The 17,350-nt window shown below is 36.6% G+C and overlaps 1 pseudogene; it reads left to right on the top strand.

Annotated features, from left to right (window-relative positions):
• The first annotated feature begins 1,289 nt into the window (after positions 1-1,289).
• On the top strand, positions 1,290-2,146 carry LOC141552980 (SAGA-associated factor 29 pseudogene; annotated as a pseudogene).
• The last annotated feature ends 15,204 nt before the right edge of the window (positions 2,147-17,350 follow it).

Genomic DNA, 17,350 nt, shown 5'->3' with positions numbered 1-17,350 from the left:
ATTTGGATAGATGTTTTGCTAGACTATGCTTACTTGATACTAAAACTGGGTTTTTCCCTTTGTTTTGAGAGGGGAAAAGAGTATCTATTAATAGCGTTGTCAAAAAAAAGAAGAAACAAAAGAGGTTTATTGAATTACTTTTTAAATGTATAAAGGAAAAATGTTCTATGTTTAGAGGAAAACACCCACAAACAGAACAGCTCTGGAAGTAACATGTTGATTATAATTTATACTTTAAAAAGCATGTTATTCATAGAAGATTCACAGTTTTTTTTAATGCTTTTTTTTTCAACTTTGTAGATAAAATGTTCTTTTTAAATTTGGGGGGGCAATGGCAGTGTTTGTTATATTCACAAGCAAAAATTAAATTGGATAAAATATGTGTATATAAGTGAATACATGTATGTCTATATGTTGGCTGTTGTCCTTCATTCTCAAAGAAGACGAAAATGACATCACTTGCATTAGAGTCATTCTACAGTATCTGACTGTGGCTGATCAGAGCAATATGAGCTCAGAATGCTTTGTCACAGGTCAGATACAAATAGTGCATATGAACATATAGATAGAACTCTCTAAATCTGCACATCTCACATTTCTTCTGACAATTCAATTCTGTTTTGTTCATAGAGCACACCACCTTTTCTGATGAGGGCATGCCATGCCAGATGGTCCTATCCCAGTATCTCCTGTGTCATACAATCAATTCTAAATGTCTAAGAGAAACCTTGAGAGTGTCCTTGCGCCACTTTTTCTGACCAACATGTGAGTTCTTGCCTGTGTGAGTTCTCCATAAAGTAATCTTTTTAGCAAGTGTACATTTGGCATTTAAGCAATTGGACTCAATATACATTGAATGCACAATCATCTGCAAATAAAAAACCATGAACCAACACTTCCTCCACTTTAATTTTGGCTTGTAGCATTTCCAGTTGAAGAATTTACCATCAGTGCAGTAGCTGATTTAAATTCCAAGTTTGTCCTCATTTAAGGTGTTTGATAACATGACTGAATAGATCATGCTAAAAAGCACAGGAGCAAGCACACAGCCTTGTTTCACTCCATTGATAACTGAAAAAGCTCAAGAGCATTGTCTATTGTCCAGAATCTGGACAAACATGCCATTATGAAATTGGGAGTGGATGAGGAGAGGCGACTGGTGAGGTACGGACCATGGTTCAACAGGTATTTCTTCTGAGAGCAATTGTGGTGATAATAGCAAATGTTTAGAAAGCTCCTTCAAGCATTCCTTATTTCAACACTATGAGAAAACAGTGTTTACCACAGCCATGGCATCAGTGTCAGTAGACTGCCAAATAGCTGAACTGACAGAGCTCCATCAAGCAAACTTAGAAAGAATACTCCTGAAGTGAATATAACCTGATTAATATCCAGAAGACACATGAGAGAATGCAGACAGAAAACATAATCTCCCTATTACTGGACAAAGCTTCTAGGTCTCTATAACATGCCAAGGCATATGCAGAGGCAGAGTGTAATATATTGTGCAGAACTCTGGATAAAACTGGTGAGATCAAGACTTTGCTGGAAGAAAGTTGAATTGCAGCTAAAATTGCTGGATTGTACAATGATTCAGAATATCCACAGAAAATGTTGCACCTGAGAGGTGCTGAAGACCCTATTTCTACCTCTGTGGACTGGGCTACCTGGAGACAAGACTACTCCTGTGTAGGAATATTTAATCTTTAGGGGACAAAGTAGGTAAATCAGGTGATAATGTGGCTGCTGGAGTGAAAACTATGCATAGGAATGAGCAGTGGATTCTGGCAGAAATGGTCGGTTACAATCATGCCTGTAGCAAATATAAGGTGGAAGACACTGATGAGGAAGGCAAATAGAGATATACCTTGAGCCCAAGACATATCATCCTGCTACCACAATGGAAGGCCAATTCTGAGATGGACCCTAAAGCTTTATTCCAGAAGGATCAGCTTGTGCTGACATTGTACCCTAAATCACTTGCTTCTACCGGGCTTTGATTCATATTCCTCCACAAAGACCTCAGGAAGACTATTCTGCCCTGTTTGAAGAAACCTCCTATGAAGATGGTTATTCTCCTCTCAATGTGACCCAAAATGTGTTGTGGCCTGCAAGAAATCTAAGAAGTGAGGTTCAGTTTGATTGAATCACAGACTTCTTTTACCTTGCCTCTGTTAACCTGACTCTTCCTCCATGTCCATTGGAGGGGGAAATTATCATATCCTTCTCTGCAGACAAATAAATATATACCCAGAAATTGACATACCAAACCAATGAACTTTTGTGGACAAGAAATTTTGACAATTTTCCATAAGCCCTCATGAGTGACAGTATTAAAGGTCTTGGTCAGATCTACAAATGAACACAAATCTCTGTTCTGTTTCTGACATTTTTCCTAGAGATGCCAAGTGGTAAAACACCATATAAACTGTTCCTTTACCCTTCACACTGGTTCTCAGATAGATTACCTTTTTCCCAGTATACAGAGAGTCACCCTTCCTCCACTATTGTGACAGGATAATAATCTATTTCCTTTACCTTTATAAAAATGGACAATGGAGATATCTCTGAACTCTTGGGGCATAATTTCAGTCAGTTTTTGTATGAGCATAGGATCCATCTTATAAATCTCTGCTAGAATAGAATCAGTACCTAGTAGCCATGAAAGTAGCCTGATGACATTCAAAACCTCTTTTTCAGTTGGACCTTCAGCTGGGGAGTGATGGACATCAACTTGAGGTAAATGGGCAATAGTTTCAGCATTAATTGACAATGTCTGTTAAGAACACTATGAAAGTGTTCAGCCCATCTCTCTAGGATCATATCCTTATCACTAATCAATAAGGCACCATCAGCCTGAGTAGTTGAAATGCACCACAGGTTTTTGGCCCATAAATAACCTTCAATACATCATAAAAATGCTTTGAATGGTTACTAATCATCATAAAAATAAATTTCATCTACTTTTTTATTGAGCCAATAATACATAAGATTCAATTGTACTTTACTTTTGATGAAATAGAATGCTATCTTCTTCGAGATGGATGAACTAACTTGATAGTACATCCTGTGGAATTCTCAGTTTTCATTTAACAGCTTCTGAATTTTCCCATCATTTTCATCAAAGCATTCTTGATGTTAGTGAGTATTCTGACCCAGATGAACAAATGCAGTACTATATACTAAATCTCTGAAAGTTGCCTACTCCTTTTCTGCTCCATTCTTGCCAACTGGGTGTTGCCTCATCTCATCCTCCAAGTTGGCAACAAACTGTTCCTTCTCAGAGAAGCACTCTAATGTGTTGACATTAATTCTTCCAGTAGTCATTTTTGCCTTGGGGTTTTTGTTGAATGTGAATATTCAGCTTGGAGGGGATAAGTCTATGACCAATTCAGCACTTTGCACCACACATTAAACTATCTGACACTCCCACATCCTGTTTCTTCTTACAATCACAATCTATTAAATACTAATGTTTGCTGTAAGGGTGAATCCATGTAGTTTTATTGCATTTAGATAAATGGAATACAGTGTTGGTGATGAGGTCACGAAATGCACAAGTCTTTAATAGCAAATGACCATTGCTATTGCTGTTTCTTACTCCATTCTTCCCAAGGACTCCCTGTAATGTTTGATAGTCTGAGCCTGCCCTAGAATTGAAGTCAGTCAGAAATATTAGCTAGTCTTCTTTTGGCACACTGATGATAAGGGTATCCAGGTTTTCATAAAATTTTTCTTTGACCTCATCAGGGTTCTTCACTGGCATGGCATTTTCCAGGGAGTAGAAATTGCATTGCCATGAGCCTTTCCTTCACTCCTTTTGGAGGGCATGTGAGCTTGCTCAATAGATTACTTTTGATCACAAAACCTACACCAGCTTCATGGTGCTCCCTTTCACTGTTGCCACTCCAGAAAAACATCTCTCCTGGCATTTCTGAAATAATCCTGCTGATCATTTCTTAAATAAAAATATTATTCCATAACATTCATATACCATAACTTATTCAGCCATTCTCCAATTGATGGGCATTCACTCAGTTTCCAGTTTCTTGCCACTACAAAAAGGGTTGCCACAAATATTTGTACACAAGTGGATCCTTTTCCCTCCTTTAAAATCTCTTCAGGATATAAGCCCAATAGAAACACTGCTGGGTCAAAGGGTATGTACAGTTTGGTAAGTTTTTGAGTATAGTTTCATACTGGTCTCTGGAATGGCTGGATCCATTCACAATTCTACCAACAATATATTAATGTCCCAGGTTTCCTATATCCCCTCCAACAGTTGTCGTTATTTTTTTCTGTCATCTTAGCCAATCTGAGAGGTGTATAGTGATATCTCAGAGTTGTCTTAATTTGTATTTCTCCCATAAATAATGATTTAGAGCATCTTTTGATATGACTAAAAATGGTTTCAATTTCTTCATCTGAAAAATGTCTGTTCATATCCTTTGACAATTTATCAGTTGAAGAATGGCTTGACTTCATATAAATTTGAGAAGATTCTCTATATATTTTAGAAATGAGGCCTTTATCAAAACCCTTAAATGTAAAAAAATGTTTCCCCATTTTATTGCTTCTCTTCTAATCTTGTCTGCATTAGTTTTGTTTATTTAAAAAAAACTTTTAAACTTACATAAATTTTAAACTCACATAATTTAGATATTAATATTTAATCAATGCTATTTATTTGTTAAGTTTGAATCACTTTGTAGAAGATGTATTGTAGAGGACCAGAACTCTGGTATACTTGAAGTATACTTGAAACCAGGTGTTAACTCAGTGGAATTGATAAGATGATGGTTCTTTAATTCACATATATATTTAGCACTCAGTATGGTGATATAATGATTCTCTTCACACACATTCAGTATGCTGTAATGATGAAATTGTACTAAAGTATATAAGGGCTGAGAAGGAGTGGAAAAAGATCATTCTATTTTTGACCATCCTCCTGGTAGCTCTACTGATTTCATCATTATCCCCCTAAAGACCATAATTGAATTTATAAATTTGAGTCATTTATTGATGTATTTTAGAAATGAGGCCTTTATCAGAACTATTGAGTGTAAACTTTTTTCCCCAGTTTATTGCTTTCATTCTAATCTTGCCTGCATTGGTTTTCTTTATTCAAAACTTTTAGTCTTAATATAATCAAAATTATCAATTTTGTATTCAATAATATACTACAATTCCTTGGCCACAAATTCCTTCCTTTTCCACAGATCTGAGATACCCTCTTATTTCTCTATAGATTTAGAAGACTTTATTATTATCATCTTGTAAATGCATATGTTATTCTCTTTTTAACCCAGACATGATATGAATAAGATTTCCTTTAAAAACCCCTCTATTAGGAGGAAGGAATTTTCAACCAAAGAACTAGATATCATTATTGTAAATTTAGAACAAATGGTTTTGCAAGGGTCAATATTGAAAAAATTATCAATGCATATGCCTTATAAATAAAAAGCTTTAATAAAAAATAAAGTTCTCAAGACAAAAAATAATAAAAACCCTTCTCTTATTCTCCCCTCCTTTTCTATTCCCTTATCTTATTTCTTTCTGAATTTGAAGACTTTTATACCCTTTTTGATATCTTCCTATGTATGTATCTATCTATCTTTCATTCCCTCTTTAATGCATTCCCAATGAGAATTGGGTTCCAGAATTACTAGTTCTCCTTCCCCATCTAATTCCTTAAGGTTGTTATTTCTCTTATACTTCATTTGTATAATCACACTTTTTTTAACCTTTATCCTACATAGTTTTGCTTTTATTATCACATTATACTTAGCTTTACTGTAATTTTTCTTTCAAAATAGTGAGTTACTAATGACAGACATATGCTTTGTATTTCCATGCATAAAAATAGTTTGTACTTATTGAGTCCCTTATAATTAAACTTTGATTTTTATGGTATATTTGTTATGGATCCTGTTTTTCAAATTTTCAACTAAGTTATGCTTTTTTGCAATAAAATTCTGAAAATCTGGCAATTCATTGAATTTGTTTTTAGTTCAGGATTATTCTTAACTTTGCTGAGTATGATATATTCAGCAGCAATCTCAGTTCTTTTGCTTATCTATAAATGGTGTTCCAACACCTGTAATCTTTCAGTGTAGCTGTTAGGTCTTGTGGGCTTCTAATTGTGGTTCTACTATATTTGATTTTTTTCTTGTTGCTTATAATATTTTCTCCATGAGCTAAGGGTTTCAGAATTTGACTATGATATTCTTGTAGGTTCATCGGTGATGATAGGTAAATTTTTTAAAAAATTTCAACTTCCCCCTCTTATTCTGACACTTTAGGTCATTTTTTCATTAATTATACCTTGGGTTTTTTTTGTTTGTTTGTTTTGTTTTTGTTTTGTTAATCATAGAATGGCTACTCTATTCTTATATTTTCTTTTCTTAATTTGTTCTCCAGATAGGATTTTAAGTTGTTTCATATTCTTAACTTTTTTTTCCATTCTTTACATTTTGTTTTTATTATTTCTTGGTGTCCTATAATTCCACTAGTTTCCCATTGCCCAATTCTAATTTTCAAAAAGTCATTTCTTTCTTAAGATTCTGGATCTCCTTTTCTAGTTGAATGATTTTCTTTTTCTAATATTGTTTTTCTTGGATTGTTCTTCTTTTTTACAAAATTTTCCACAATCTCTCTCATTTGATTTTTAAAGTACTTTTTGAATTCTATGAATTCTCAAGTAATCATTTGATATACCCTTTTGGGTAGGAGAGGCTTTTTGCTTCATTACCCTCCTTTGAAGATGAATCTCCATTTTCTTATTCCCATAGCAATTATCTATGGCTGAATTCTTTTTATTTTGCCTGCTTTAAAATATATATATATATATATATATATATATATATATATATATATATATATATATATATATATATCAGCTTGTTAGTATAACCACCACTTCTGGTTCTTAAGTATGGAGGATGTCTTTAACCTCAGGTTCTCCATTAGGTCTCCTCTTTATTCTATGACCAAAACTAAGAACTCCACCTTCTTTTAAGTGTCTGTATCTATCAGCATCTCTGCCCCTTGCTTCTATATGTACTGATTTCTTCTCAACTAGCACAACTGGGCCTGGTGTCCCTTATCAGCAAAAAGTCCCTCAATCTTTCCCTTCTCAGATATTTGACTCTCCTCATTGTTCAGAAGCTGAAAATTCCTGTGGCTGGGATTGAAGCAACCTCTCAACCCAGGTAACCCTAGGACTAACTGCTTATTGTTTCTAAGGGGCTAGTCTGAATCTGTTCAGACTTCACACAGGCCAAACCTCCATCCTTTTATCTTTCTTCAAATCTTCTCAGGTTATCCTAAAAAGACGATTGTTCTTCCACAATTCTTGTTTATTTTTACTGTTTTACATTTTTCTTGAGGTGATATTTTGTATTGTTTTGGGGGGAGATCTGGAGAGCTTGGAGTTCGTTTGTTTGTTTGTTTGTTTTTAACCTATTCCACTATCTTCCCATTATCCTTTTCCTTTAAATGTTTTGTTAAAAAAAAAGCCAGATAAGAACTACTCCTCCACTCAACATTTGTGTCACTATTTAACAATAATCACATAACAATAAATGTTTCATTTTCAAGTCTTTTATTGTTATTGGAAAGTATTTAATTTTCTGCTGTTTGATTAGTTTACACCATGAAAATCTTATCTGTTCCTTTGTTATATTGAAAAATGATTTTCCCAGTTATTTCCTTGCTACTTAGCCTAAACTTTGCAGCATACATTGTTTTGGGATGTCAGCTGCTCTTTGTTCTTCTGAATATCAAATTACAATTTTCCTTTCTTAAACCAAAGCCCAATCTTGCATTGTTCTCCTTTAGTTTTTAGAGAATTTTCCCTTGTGAGATGTAGAATTTGTTCATTGATTTTGTAATTTTAAAACTTCACTAAAATATTTCTTGTTGACTTAGGTTGGGATTTTATTGTTTGATGTTTTGTGGGTTCACTTGATCTAATGTTTGGTGCATGCTTCCAATATTTCTTGATGTTTATTTTATGGGGATGTGGTATTTATGTTTTCTTTTTCATTATTTTTTCCTGGAACACATATAATTCTTACATTATCCTTTCATGAACTATATTCAAGCTCAGTTTGTTATTTTTTCATTTTTTTTTCTTTTGGTTGTTTTTGTAGCTCATAAGTTTTTTTTTTGAGACTTTATATTTAAAAAATCCAGTATTTTCCTTCTATGTTTAAATTATTTAATTTTTGTAATTTTCTTTTTTAGGATGCTTTCTGTCTTTATGGAAAATTGTTCCTATCTTTTTTTCCAAATTCTAGTCTTTAGGATTGTGTAGGATTTCCAGTGAGGTGAATCTTCTACCTTTTCTGAGAGAGACTTCCCTGTGAGATTAGAAAAGGAGAACTTTCATATGGATTTCAAAGCAAAGTGTTTTACTTTGCTATATTCATATGAGTTACAGGGTTCTCCTAAGACAGTCTATAAGAGGGAGAGGAGTGATGAGTCACTGCTTGTAGGTCTTTAGGTATTCTCTTGTACTAGTACCTTGTGCCAGGTTCTTTTATTTTTCTCATTATAACTACAGAATTTTCAATATTTGTGGGCCCTTAAACTACACTATTTGGTATAATATATAGCTGTACCTATAGTATTTCTCACATATACTACCTTCTTGAAATGTAGTAATAAGTATATTTATGCTCTACTTTGCATTATATATTTTTTATAAACAAATTTTATCCTCTCTATTAAGATCATATCGTCATGAGTATATGGACCATACTTTATGCATTTTTAAAATTTCTAGTATCTAGCATAGAGGCATGCCAATGGTAGTGATTGAGTAAATGCTAATTGAATAGAAATGGATTATTTAAAACTTTTGAGCATTTGGTATTTGTTTCACTTTTATTCTTTATATAAAATAACTAATCTTTATATAACACTTTTAACACTTAGAAAGTCCTTCACAAGTATATTGTTTTACTCTTACCACAACCTTGGGAAATAGTTGTTATTCTCTCCAGCCTATATATAAGCAGGTTGAGGCAAATAGAAACTTTCCCAGGATCATACAACTAGTAAACTTGCGTGGCTAGGTATGAATTCAAGTGTTACTGGCATCTGTTCTAGCTCTTTATCCCCTGTACCATATAATTGACTAGGTTTAAATTTGTTCATGTTCTCCACATTCTCCTGTAGCATTAGTTTTCAAATATTTGTTGGACGATATATCTGCCATAAATATTTCCAAGATCTGGGTTTTCTTCAAGGATTTTCACTATTTTACACAGCCAAAACTGGAACAAGAAAAGGCAAGAAGTCAGCTTAGTGATTAAAACCTGTCAATTTATAATTGTTTACTGAGTAGTCAAAACAACACAATTTTTTTCAAACCGTTTAGCATTTGATTGAGATTTGAGTGTAGGTTAACAGTAACTTTTTAGTATTGGAAAAATGTCCCTACTTATTCAGATGGAGCATCATAAAATTCCATAAGACCCACAAGTTGCCATGAAATCATTAGTATTGTCATTCACTAATACACAGGCAAGACTAAAATTCAATTTTAATTTATTACTTTTAACAATTTATTCAATACCTGGCAACAAAGATTTAGCCAGTTCCAAAATCTGTTGCTATAGAAACAAATGAAATAATGCAATTTTCTGGCATGGTGCAGATAATTCCTCTACCTCATTATTCTTCCAGCTGTGCCTGTAAAACTTGTTGAAATGAGGGACTAGAACTCTCTAGCCAACTTTAAATATCATCATCAATAAGCTACAAACTTAAGGTCAATGGTTTTCAATGGTACTTTATCTATTGGGTATTTAACTCTCTTGGTTACTTAGCATGCACTTACAGTTTCATGTGGTATGGTGTTAGACAAACTAAGTCTGAACAAGTACTTATTATGTCCACACACTGAGAATTCAGTGGAAAAAAAAGCAGTGCCCTTTCTTAAGGAGCTTACATTTTAATGGGAAAGTAAAACATAAAAATAATGTGTGTAGGAGATATATATATAGAAGAGAAGAAAATTAATTTCAGAGAGGAAGGCTTCAGCAGCTAGGAAAACCTAGCTTTTTTTTTTAATTGTGTGCTTTAAAACTGTGAAACCTAGAGGTAAAGGTGATTACAGAGAATAATCCAAACACAGGGGATGTGAAAGAGATCCAAATGACATTCACAGGATAGTTACAAGATTTGGATTCAAATTAGAGATTATTGTGACTTTAAACATATTATTTCCACATGCTAAGTCTCATTTGTAAAACAGACATAAGAATAATTTTACTACCAACATCAAAGAATTAATGTGTAAAGTTCTTTCTAGAAATGAGTCATCACCATTATTGGACTGACTTGGACTCAATTGACTGATTGACAATTAAGGATTTGAAAAAAGGTTACCCTCTTTATGGGGCTAAATCATCTTATGTTAAGATGTTACTAGAGAATTTGGCTTATGATGTAATGCTGGAGAAACTGAGGCAAGATAGAGATTAGAGAGTTTTTAATATTTTGTTAATTGGAGAGTTTAATTGATGGACAGGACTCTTGTCTCAAAGTATCTAGTCCTGAATGGGGGAATGAGAAACCCTTTTATAGCTTTTCAAACAAAGAAAAGAAGAAGAACGCGAAAAGTTAGAACCCATTTGGTTTTTGTCAGATGGGGAAAGCAATAAATTCTTACTGAAAGCTGGAGTCCGGAAGTTCGAATAAATAGAAGTAAAGATGTCATTGAAGTATCCAAGACAGTCTTATCTTTTGGAATATTTTAGAGGGGCAGTGTCATAAATTCGTGGGGGCAGAAGGAGGTAGGAGCCAGAAAGTCTGTTCTGCTCCTCATCTCCTATTGACAATTTATTACCTTAGAGCAAATGGTCCTCAGTCTTAATGAACCAGGGGGGTTTTATGACTTAAGGGACTGAGGCAGAACAGTTAAGGAAACTGAGATAGAACAATTCAGGGAAAATAATTAGTCAGAACAATAAGGGAAACTAGTGCAGGGAATCTGAGGTAGAATAGCTCAAGTAGACTGTGGCATAACATTGCACACACTCTCTCTCCTAAATGTTCAAATCTTTGAACACCTTCCTCTTGATACCCAGGAGGTCTTAGCACCATAATTTTGACTGACTCCTCTTGGGAGCGGATGAGGTGGACCAGAGTAGAAAAGATGCAAGGACCTATGGCAAGGGCAAGAAGAAGGAGAATCAAGGGTCCTGCAATAGATGTAACAAGTGTTGTTAGCCAGGGGGAAGAATTAAACAGTGACTGGTACCAGTTCTGTCCCTGTCCCTGCACCAGTTGTCTAGTCTCAAGATTCTTATGAACCAGGGCTAGACTTTCTCTGATCACCCCAGAGTTATTAGTGTAAAAACAGCATTTACACAGGCCTCCCTGTTGCAGAAATAGTAGGTCAAGTCCCCTATGGTTTTGGAGTACCATCTCAGCCAGGGAGTCAACTTGGCTTTCCAGTTTCAAGATGGATGACTTGATCTGAGTCAGGTCTATAGTCATTTGTGCACTTAGCTCAGCATACCCAGAACTGCCCTTCAGAAGGGCTTTAGTGCTGAGGGTGGTGGTGCTTGCCAGCCCAAGCCCTACTATGAGGGGAAGGAACGGCAGAGCCCGTTTCTGTCTGATTGTCTCCATAGGGGAAAAATGCAACCAGAAAAGGCCCCATCCATCCCCTTCTGGAAGAACAGACAGGCTGGGGAATAGCACTATCAGGAGACAAAACAAGTCTGGCCTTCTGAGGAGAGTGGCAGAATAGGCACACCTGGTCAGGCCATCCCTGCAGGCAAACCATGAACCTTCAGGGGCTTGATACCAAACTGCAACATCTAATGAGGAAGCTGAAATATTAATCAAAGAACTGGGGTTACAGAACTGGAGGAGAGGGTGAGAAAGACTCGTGGAAGCAGTCACCAGGCAGGTTTCTATACCTTGAAGATTTCCAAGAGTGACTTTAGGCTGTTTCCAGGTACAGTTAGACTGAGAAGTGGTTCCAGGAACTGAGTCTGTCAGGGCAATCCCAACAAAATAAGGGGGTTCAGAGATAAAGTAGAGCCAGCAATCATAGCCCAGCTGGGGATTTGTGGAGTTCAAATAGGAGTGCACTATGGGCAACAGATCAAGTATAGAGTGAGAATCAAATAATTCAGGGGGACTGTCAGGGAACTAATGGGTCAGGAATAATAGGAGAACTTTGGGTCAGAGTAGGGGTCTGTAGAGCTAGGGATGGTGGTGGCAGAATAGGATCAGCCAGGACTGGTGACAAAGCAATGCAGCAGGGGAAGCCACTAAGATATGTTCAAATTGGAGAGTCAGGGTAATAAGATGTTTCAGACTAGGAAGGTTTAAGGTTAGAGAAGACTGGTCTTCAGAAAAGGAGATAGTTGCCTGAAGTTTTTGAAGTAAGTCCCTATCAAGCAATGGGTATGGGAAGACTGGCATCACCAGGAACAAGTGGATTACTGTACCACGTCCTAGATGGACTGTGCACTCAGTAGTCCAGGGATAAGAAACAATTTTACCAGTAGACCCTTGTATAGAAGTAGATTTTGGAGATACTGTACCTAAAGGTTTTATTAAAGCGGAGTATGTAGCTCCAGTATCCATCAGGAACTCAACAGGCTGACCCCCCAATTTGTAAGCATACCCTAGGTTCTTGGGGTTTGAGAGAGAGAGAGAAAGAGAACCAGGGCTGCCTCAGTCCATCCCTTCTAGAGCAAGGACATTCCTGGAACGATTTCAGTTTGGGCATTCTCTCTTCCAGTGCCCTGTTTTCTTACAATAGGCACACTGGTCTGAGCCTAATGACTGTCACCCACAGGGTTGGGAAATATTCCCAGGGAAATTGTTTGTTTTTCTCATGGCTGCCACTACTGCCTTGGTGCACTCTTTACCTGATGTCTTAGCTGGTGTGTCTCAAGTATTAAAGACTTTCAGAGCTATCTCGACTAGTTAAGATATATTCATGCCCTCAAATCCTTCCTGCTTCTGTAATTTTCTTCTTATGTCTGGAGCAGATTGACTAACAAATGCAATATTCACAGATCTATAGTTCTCGGGAGATTCTGGGTCAATTGTGCTATAAGTTTGGTAAGCTTCATACAACCTTTCTAAAAATGCTCCTGGGGATTCTTCTGCACCCTCAGTAACTTCAGAAATCTCAGTCATGTTAATAGGCTTTCTAGCTGCAGCTTTAAGACCCTGGAGAAGGTATGTGTGATAAGTAGAGAGCCCAGTACGACCCTGCTGGGAGTTGGGGTCCCAGGAAGGTCTTTCAGAGGGAAAACTGGCTTCAATCTGAGCACAATGCTCTTCTACAGATCCTCCTCCAGGCCCCAATACAGCTTTCCTGGCCTCCCTTTTAATTTTGTCCCTTTCCTCTGTAGTAAAGAGGGTGGTAAGGAGCCCACGTGGGTTGGTGGGTATGAAATACAGACTCCAGAAGATTAATCAAAGATTGAGGTTTCTTAGAGAAAGGCGGATTTTGAGCTTTCCAATTATAAATATCATTCATAGAAAATGGGACATAGACTAAGAACAGAACGCTTTCCTCCCCCCTCATCTCCCTTAGAGGCAGAACAGGTTTGAGGAGAACCAGGGTTGGCTGGACAGATCCTGAAGCATTGTATTCAACTCCACCTCTAGTACAAGAAGGTGAGAGACAAATGTTGCAGAGAGCCAGGCAGAGAAATGGGCGAGGGAGTCAGCAAAGGGGCAGGAGTCAGCACTTCTGTACTGGCCATACCAAGCCCCAGTGTGCCAGCAGGAAAAGAAACAGAGGCAAGGGGAAAAACAGAGGCAAGGGAAGACAGAGACAGAGAAAGAGAAGGGGATAAAGGCCCAGGTAGTGAAAGTCTGGGTTCAGGATTTCCAAGCAAAGGAGGATACAGACCTGAACTCAAATAAGGTGGGAGAAAGGGATTATCTAAAGCATCTTCCAAAGAATCCTGTAGGACTTTTTTCTCCGTTTTTGTTTGAGCTGCTGGCAGTTTGCAACTTTCCTTGTCTGGTCTCAGGGACTGTGTGACCAAAACTCCAATACCATTTATCATGGCCACAGCCTTAGCCAGGAAGGAGGAGAAGAGACAACTTGCAGGCAAACATCAATATAGGGGTACTGATTTGGATAGCCAGGTTCACTTGTGACTACCCTGTGCACTGCCCAAGCTATTTCCCTATCAAAGGAGCCTTCAGGGGGCCATCCTACCCCAAAAGAAGGCCACTCCTTCTGGCAAAACAGTTTCAGTTTAGCCTTTTTCCACAATATTCCATAATTATGATGTTTAAATGTCTCAGAAAAATAACTAAGAAGGCATTCAAGTGGAGTTATTGTTTTTGAAGCAGAGTTTCCCATGAGTTAACAGATATAAGGCTATACCACCAAAGGAAAACTCCTACTACCTTTAAACACTGATGTTTCTGACAGAATAGTCTAACTTTTCTGTCCCTTATATCCAATTACCAAATTTCTCAATCACAGTTCTTAAAACGTAAAACTTAAAACTTAAAAAGATCAACAGTTCCTAAAACTTAAAAGAACTCTTATATTAATAAAAAAAGACAAATCACATAGAACATAGAACAAACAGAACGAAACTCACAGAGAGAGTGTGGTCACAACATTAACAACATAGAAGAAAGAAAACAACCCAGAGGATATCTTCCAGCGTCCCAGAATGATACCCTACTCAGAATTTCGATGCCCATCGGCATATTATTATTATGAGCTTACAGATGCTATAGCATAACCAGATAGAACAGGCAGACGAGGTGTCTAAAATGACACAAAAATTTAATCTCCCAGGAGCCGAATCAATCGATCTGAAGGCATGTCCATGGCTGAAGAGGGGCTTCTTTTCCCAGAGACTCTGGAGAAATCCAGAGGGCTGGTTTTTCTAGGAATAGACTCAGATCCTGAGCTGCCCCAGGCCTTTATGACCAAGAGGTCTGTAATCGCTAATCTCTAATCCCATCCTCAGTCTCTGTTATCTCGCTGGGGCCTCCAAAATGTAAAGCCAGAGAAATTGAGGCAAGATAGAGATTAGAGAGTTTTTAATACTTTATTAATTGAAGAGTTTAATTGACTGGACAGGACTCTCGTCTCAAAGTATCCAGTCCTGAATGGGGGAATGATAAACTCTTTTATAGCTTTTCAAACAAAGAAAAGAAGAAGAGCAGGAAAAGTTAGAACCCATTTGGTTTTTGTCAGGATGGGGAAAGCAACAAATTCTTACTAAAAGCTAGAGTCTGGAAGTTCGAATAAATAGAAGTAAAGATATCATTGAAGTATCCAAGACAGTCTTATCTTTAGGAATATTTTAGAGGGGCAGTGTCATAAATTCTTGGGGGCAGAAGGAGCTAGGAGCCAGAAAGTCTGATCTGCTCCTCATCTTCCATTGGCAATTTATAACCTTAGAGCAAATGGTCCTCAGTCTTAATGAACCAGGGGGGTTTTACGACTTAAGGAACTGAGGCAGAACAGTTAAGGAAACTGAGATAGAACAATTCAGGGAAACAGGACAATAAGGAAAACTAGTGCAGGAAAACTGAGTTAGAACAGCTCAAGGAGACTGTGGCATAACAATGAAATCTTAACCACTAGTGATTGGAAGTCTATAGCAAGAACATGTTTAGAACCTGGACAAAAGCTGTTGTGGCTTTCACAGTATAGTGAATTATGTAGGATTCAAGCCCAATGCAATAAACAAACTGGAGTTAACATACAAATCACATTTGACCAACTAGCAGGTGAAGGTCAGTATGCAGACAATTCAGCACAAATTAATTACCCCATAGCAGTCTTCCTTTCTCCTTTTCTGTCTTTTCTTCCTTGCTTCCATAGTAAGTCTTATGTTATCTCAACAGTAGCAACAGAATTCCTCTTTTTACTTCCTGAGCCATTTTCATCCACTTTAAATGACCTATTCAGTACCTAAGAGTACTACAATAATGACTCTTTGTATTAAAGACATTACAATTACTTTTTGCTAATGGTGTTGAAGTGTTTCACTTCTTAAGCTCTCTGGGCATCTTTCTGTTGATGGATAATGGGTAAGAAACTTTCTGGATAAAGTCTGTGCTCACTCTATACATAAAAGAAAAAAAAAACAGGCTAGTGATGAAAGCCTGCAAAGCAATTTGGGGGTCATTAACCTGTTACTAATGGGCAGAGAAACCCTTCTAAAATCTACTTTAGCCAACTGGAAATTAGCCTATTAATCTGCTTAGTCATTTAAATATCTTATAATTTCAATTTTGGCTTAATTTTTCAAAGGTTGGAGAAGAAGGAAATGGTTTTATGCCATTTTTGTTAAATGGATTAAGTCTTGCATTCTCCTTGGTTTCTTATTTTGGATCTAAAAAATATTCTCTTTGGAAAAACTTTTAAGTCAGTTTCTTTAATTATTAACCTCCACCTTCTCTGCTCCACTGTCTTCCTTCTTCCAATTTTTTTATATTTATTGAGATCAGCACCATTTTCCAGTAACTTATGCTTATAAAATGGGTGTCATTCACAACTCCCCACTTCCTCTCACCTCCCCCTTATTGTTAAATACTGTTATTTCTATCTTCATGACATACCTTTATCCTGCTTCTTTCCTGCAACAGTATTATAAATCTGATGCAAGTCCAGAGTAATGCAATATCCTGCTAATCTCCCTATTTCAATTTTCTCCACACTCCAATTCTTTTCTTTTCAGCTTATCTAATTGATCTTACTTAAAGCACAGAACTGAACCATGTCATTGTCCTGTGCAATAAAATCCAGTGGTTTCCTATTACTTCTAGGATCAAATATCAAATCCTCTGGAGTTCAGAATCTTTAGAACCTATTTCTCTCCTATCTTTGAAGACTTAAGCTTTATTCCATTCCAAATACTATCCAATCTAGTGACACTGGTTTCTTGGTTGTTTATTCAATAAGATACTCCAGTTTTTACTCCATATCTTTAAAGCAGTTTGTTACTGTTGTTTATTTGTTTTCTTCTTGTCCAACTCTCCATGACCCCATTTAGAGTTTTCTTGAAAAAGATGTCATTTTCTTTTCAAGCTCATTTTACCAAAGAGGAAACTAAGGCATATAGTGTTAAGTAAACTATTCAGGTTCACATAGCTTGTATCTGAAGTATATTTGGATTCAGGAAGATGAGCCTTTTGAACTTCAAGACCAGAATTCTATCTACTGTGCCACCTAGCTGCTGAAAAAGCAGAAAGATTTTTCCTTCTTTGTATCAAACCCAAATCTGCCTCTTGAAAACTTCTATTCACTGCTTTTGATTCTGCAGTCCGGTCCCAAGTTCTATTTCCAAAGGATAATACACCAAATATTTGAAGA

Source organism: Sminthopsis crassicaudata, chromosome 2 (genome assembly GCF_048593235.1).
Source record: "Sminthopsis crassicaudata isolate SCR6 chromosome 2, ASM4859323v1, whole genome shotgun sequence".
Classification (NCBI taxonomy): Eukaryota; Metazoa; Chordata; class Mammalia; order Dasyuromorphia; family Dasyuridae; genus Sminthopsis; species Sminthopsis crassicaudata.
Note: the sequence above shows the minus strand (reverse complement) of the source record. Positions and strands in the feature narration are given on the sequence as shown.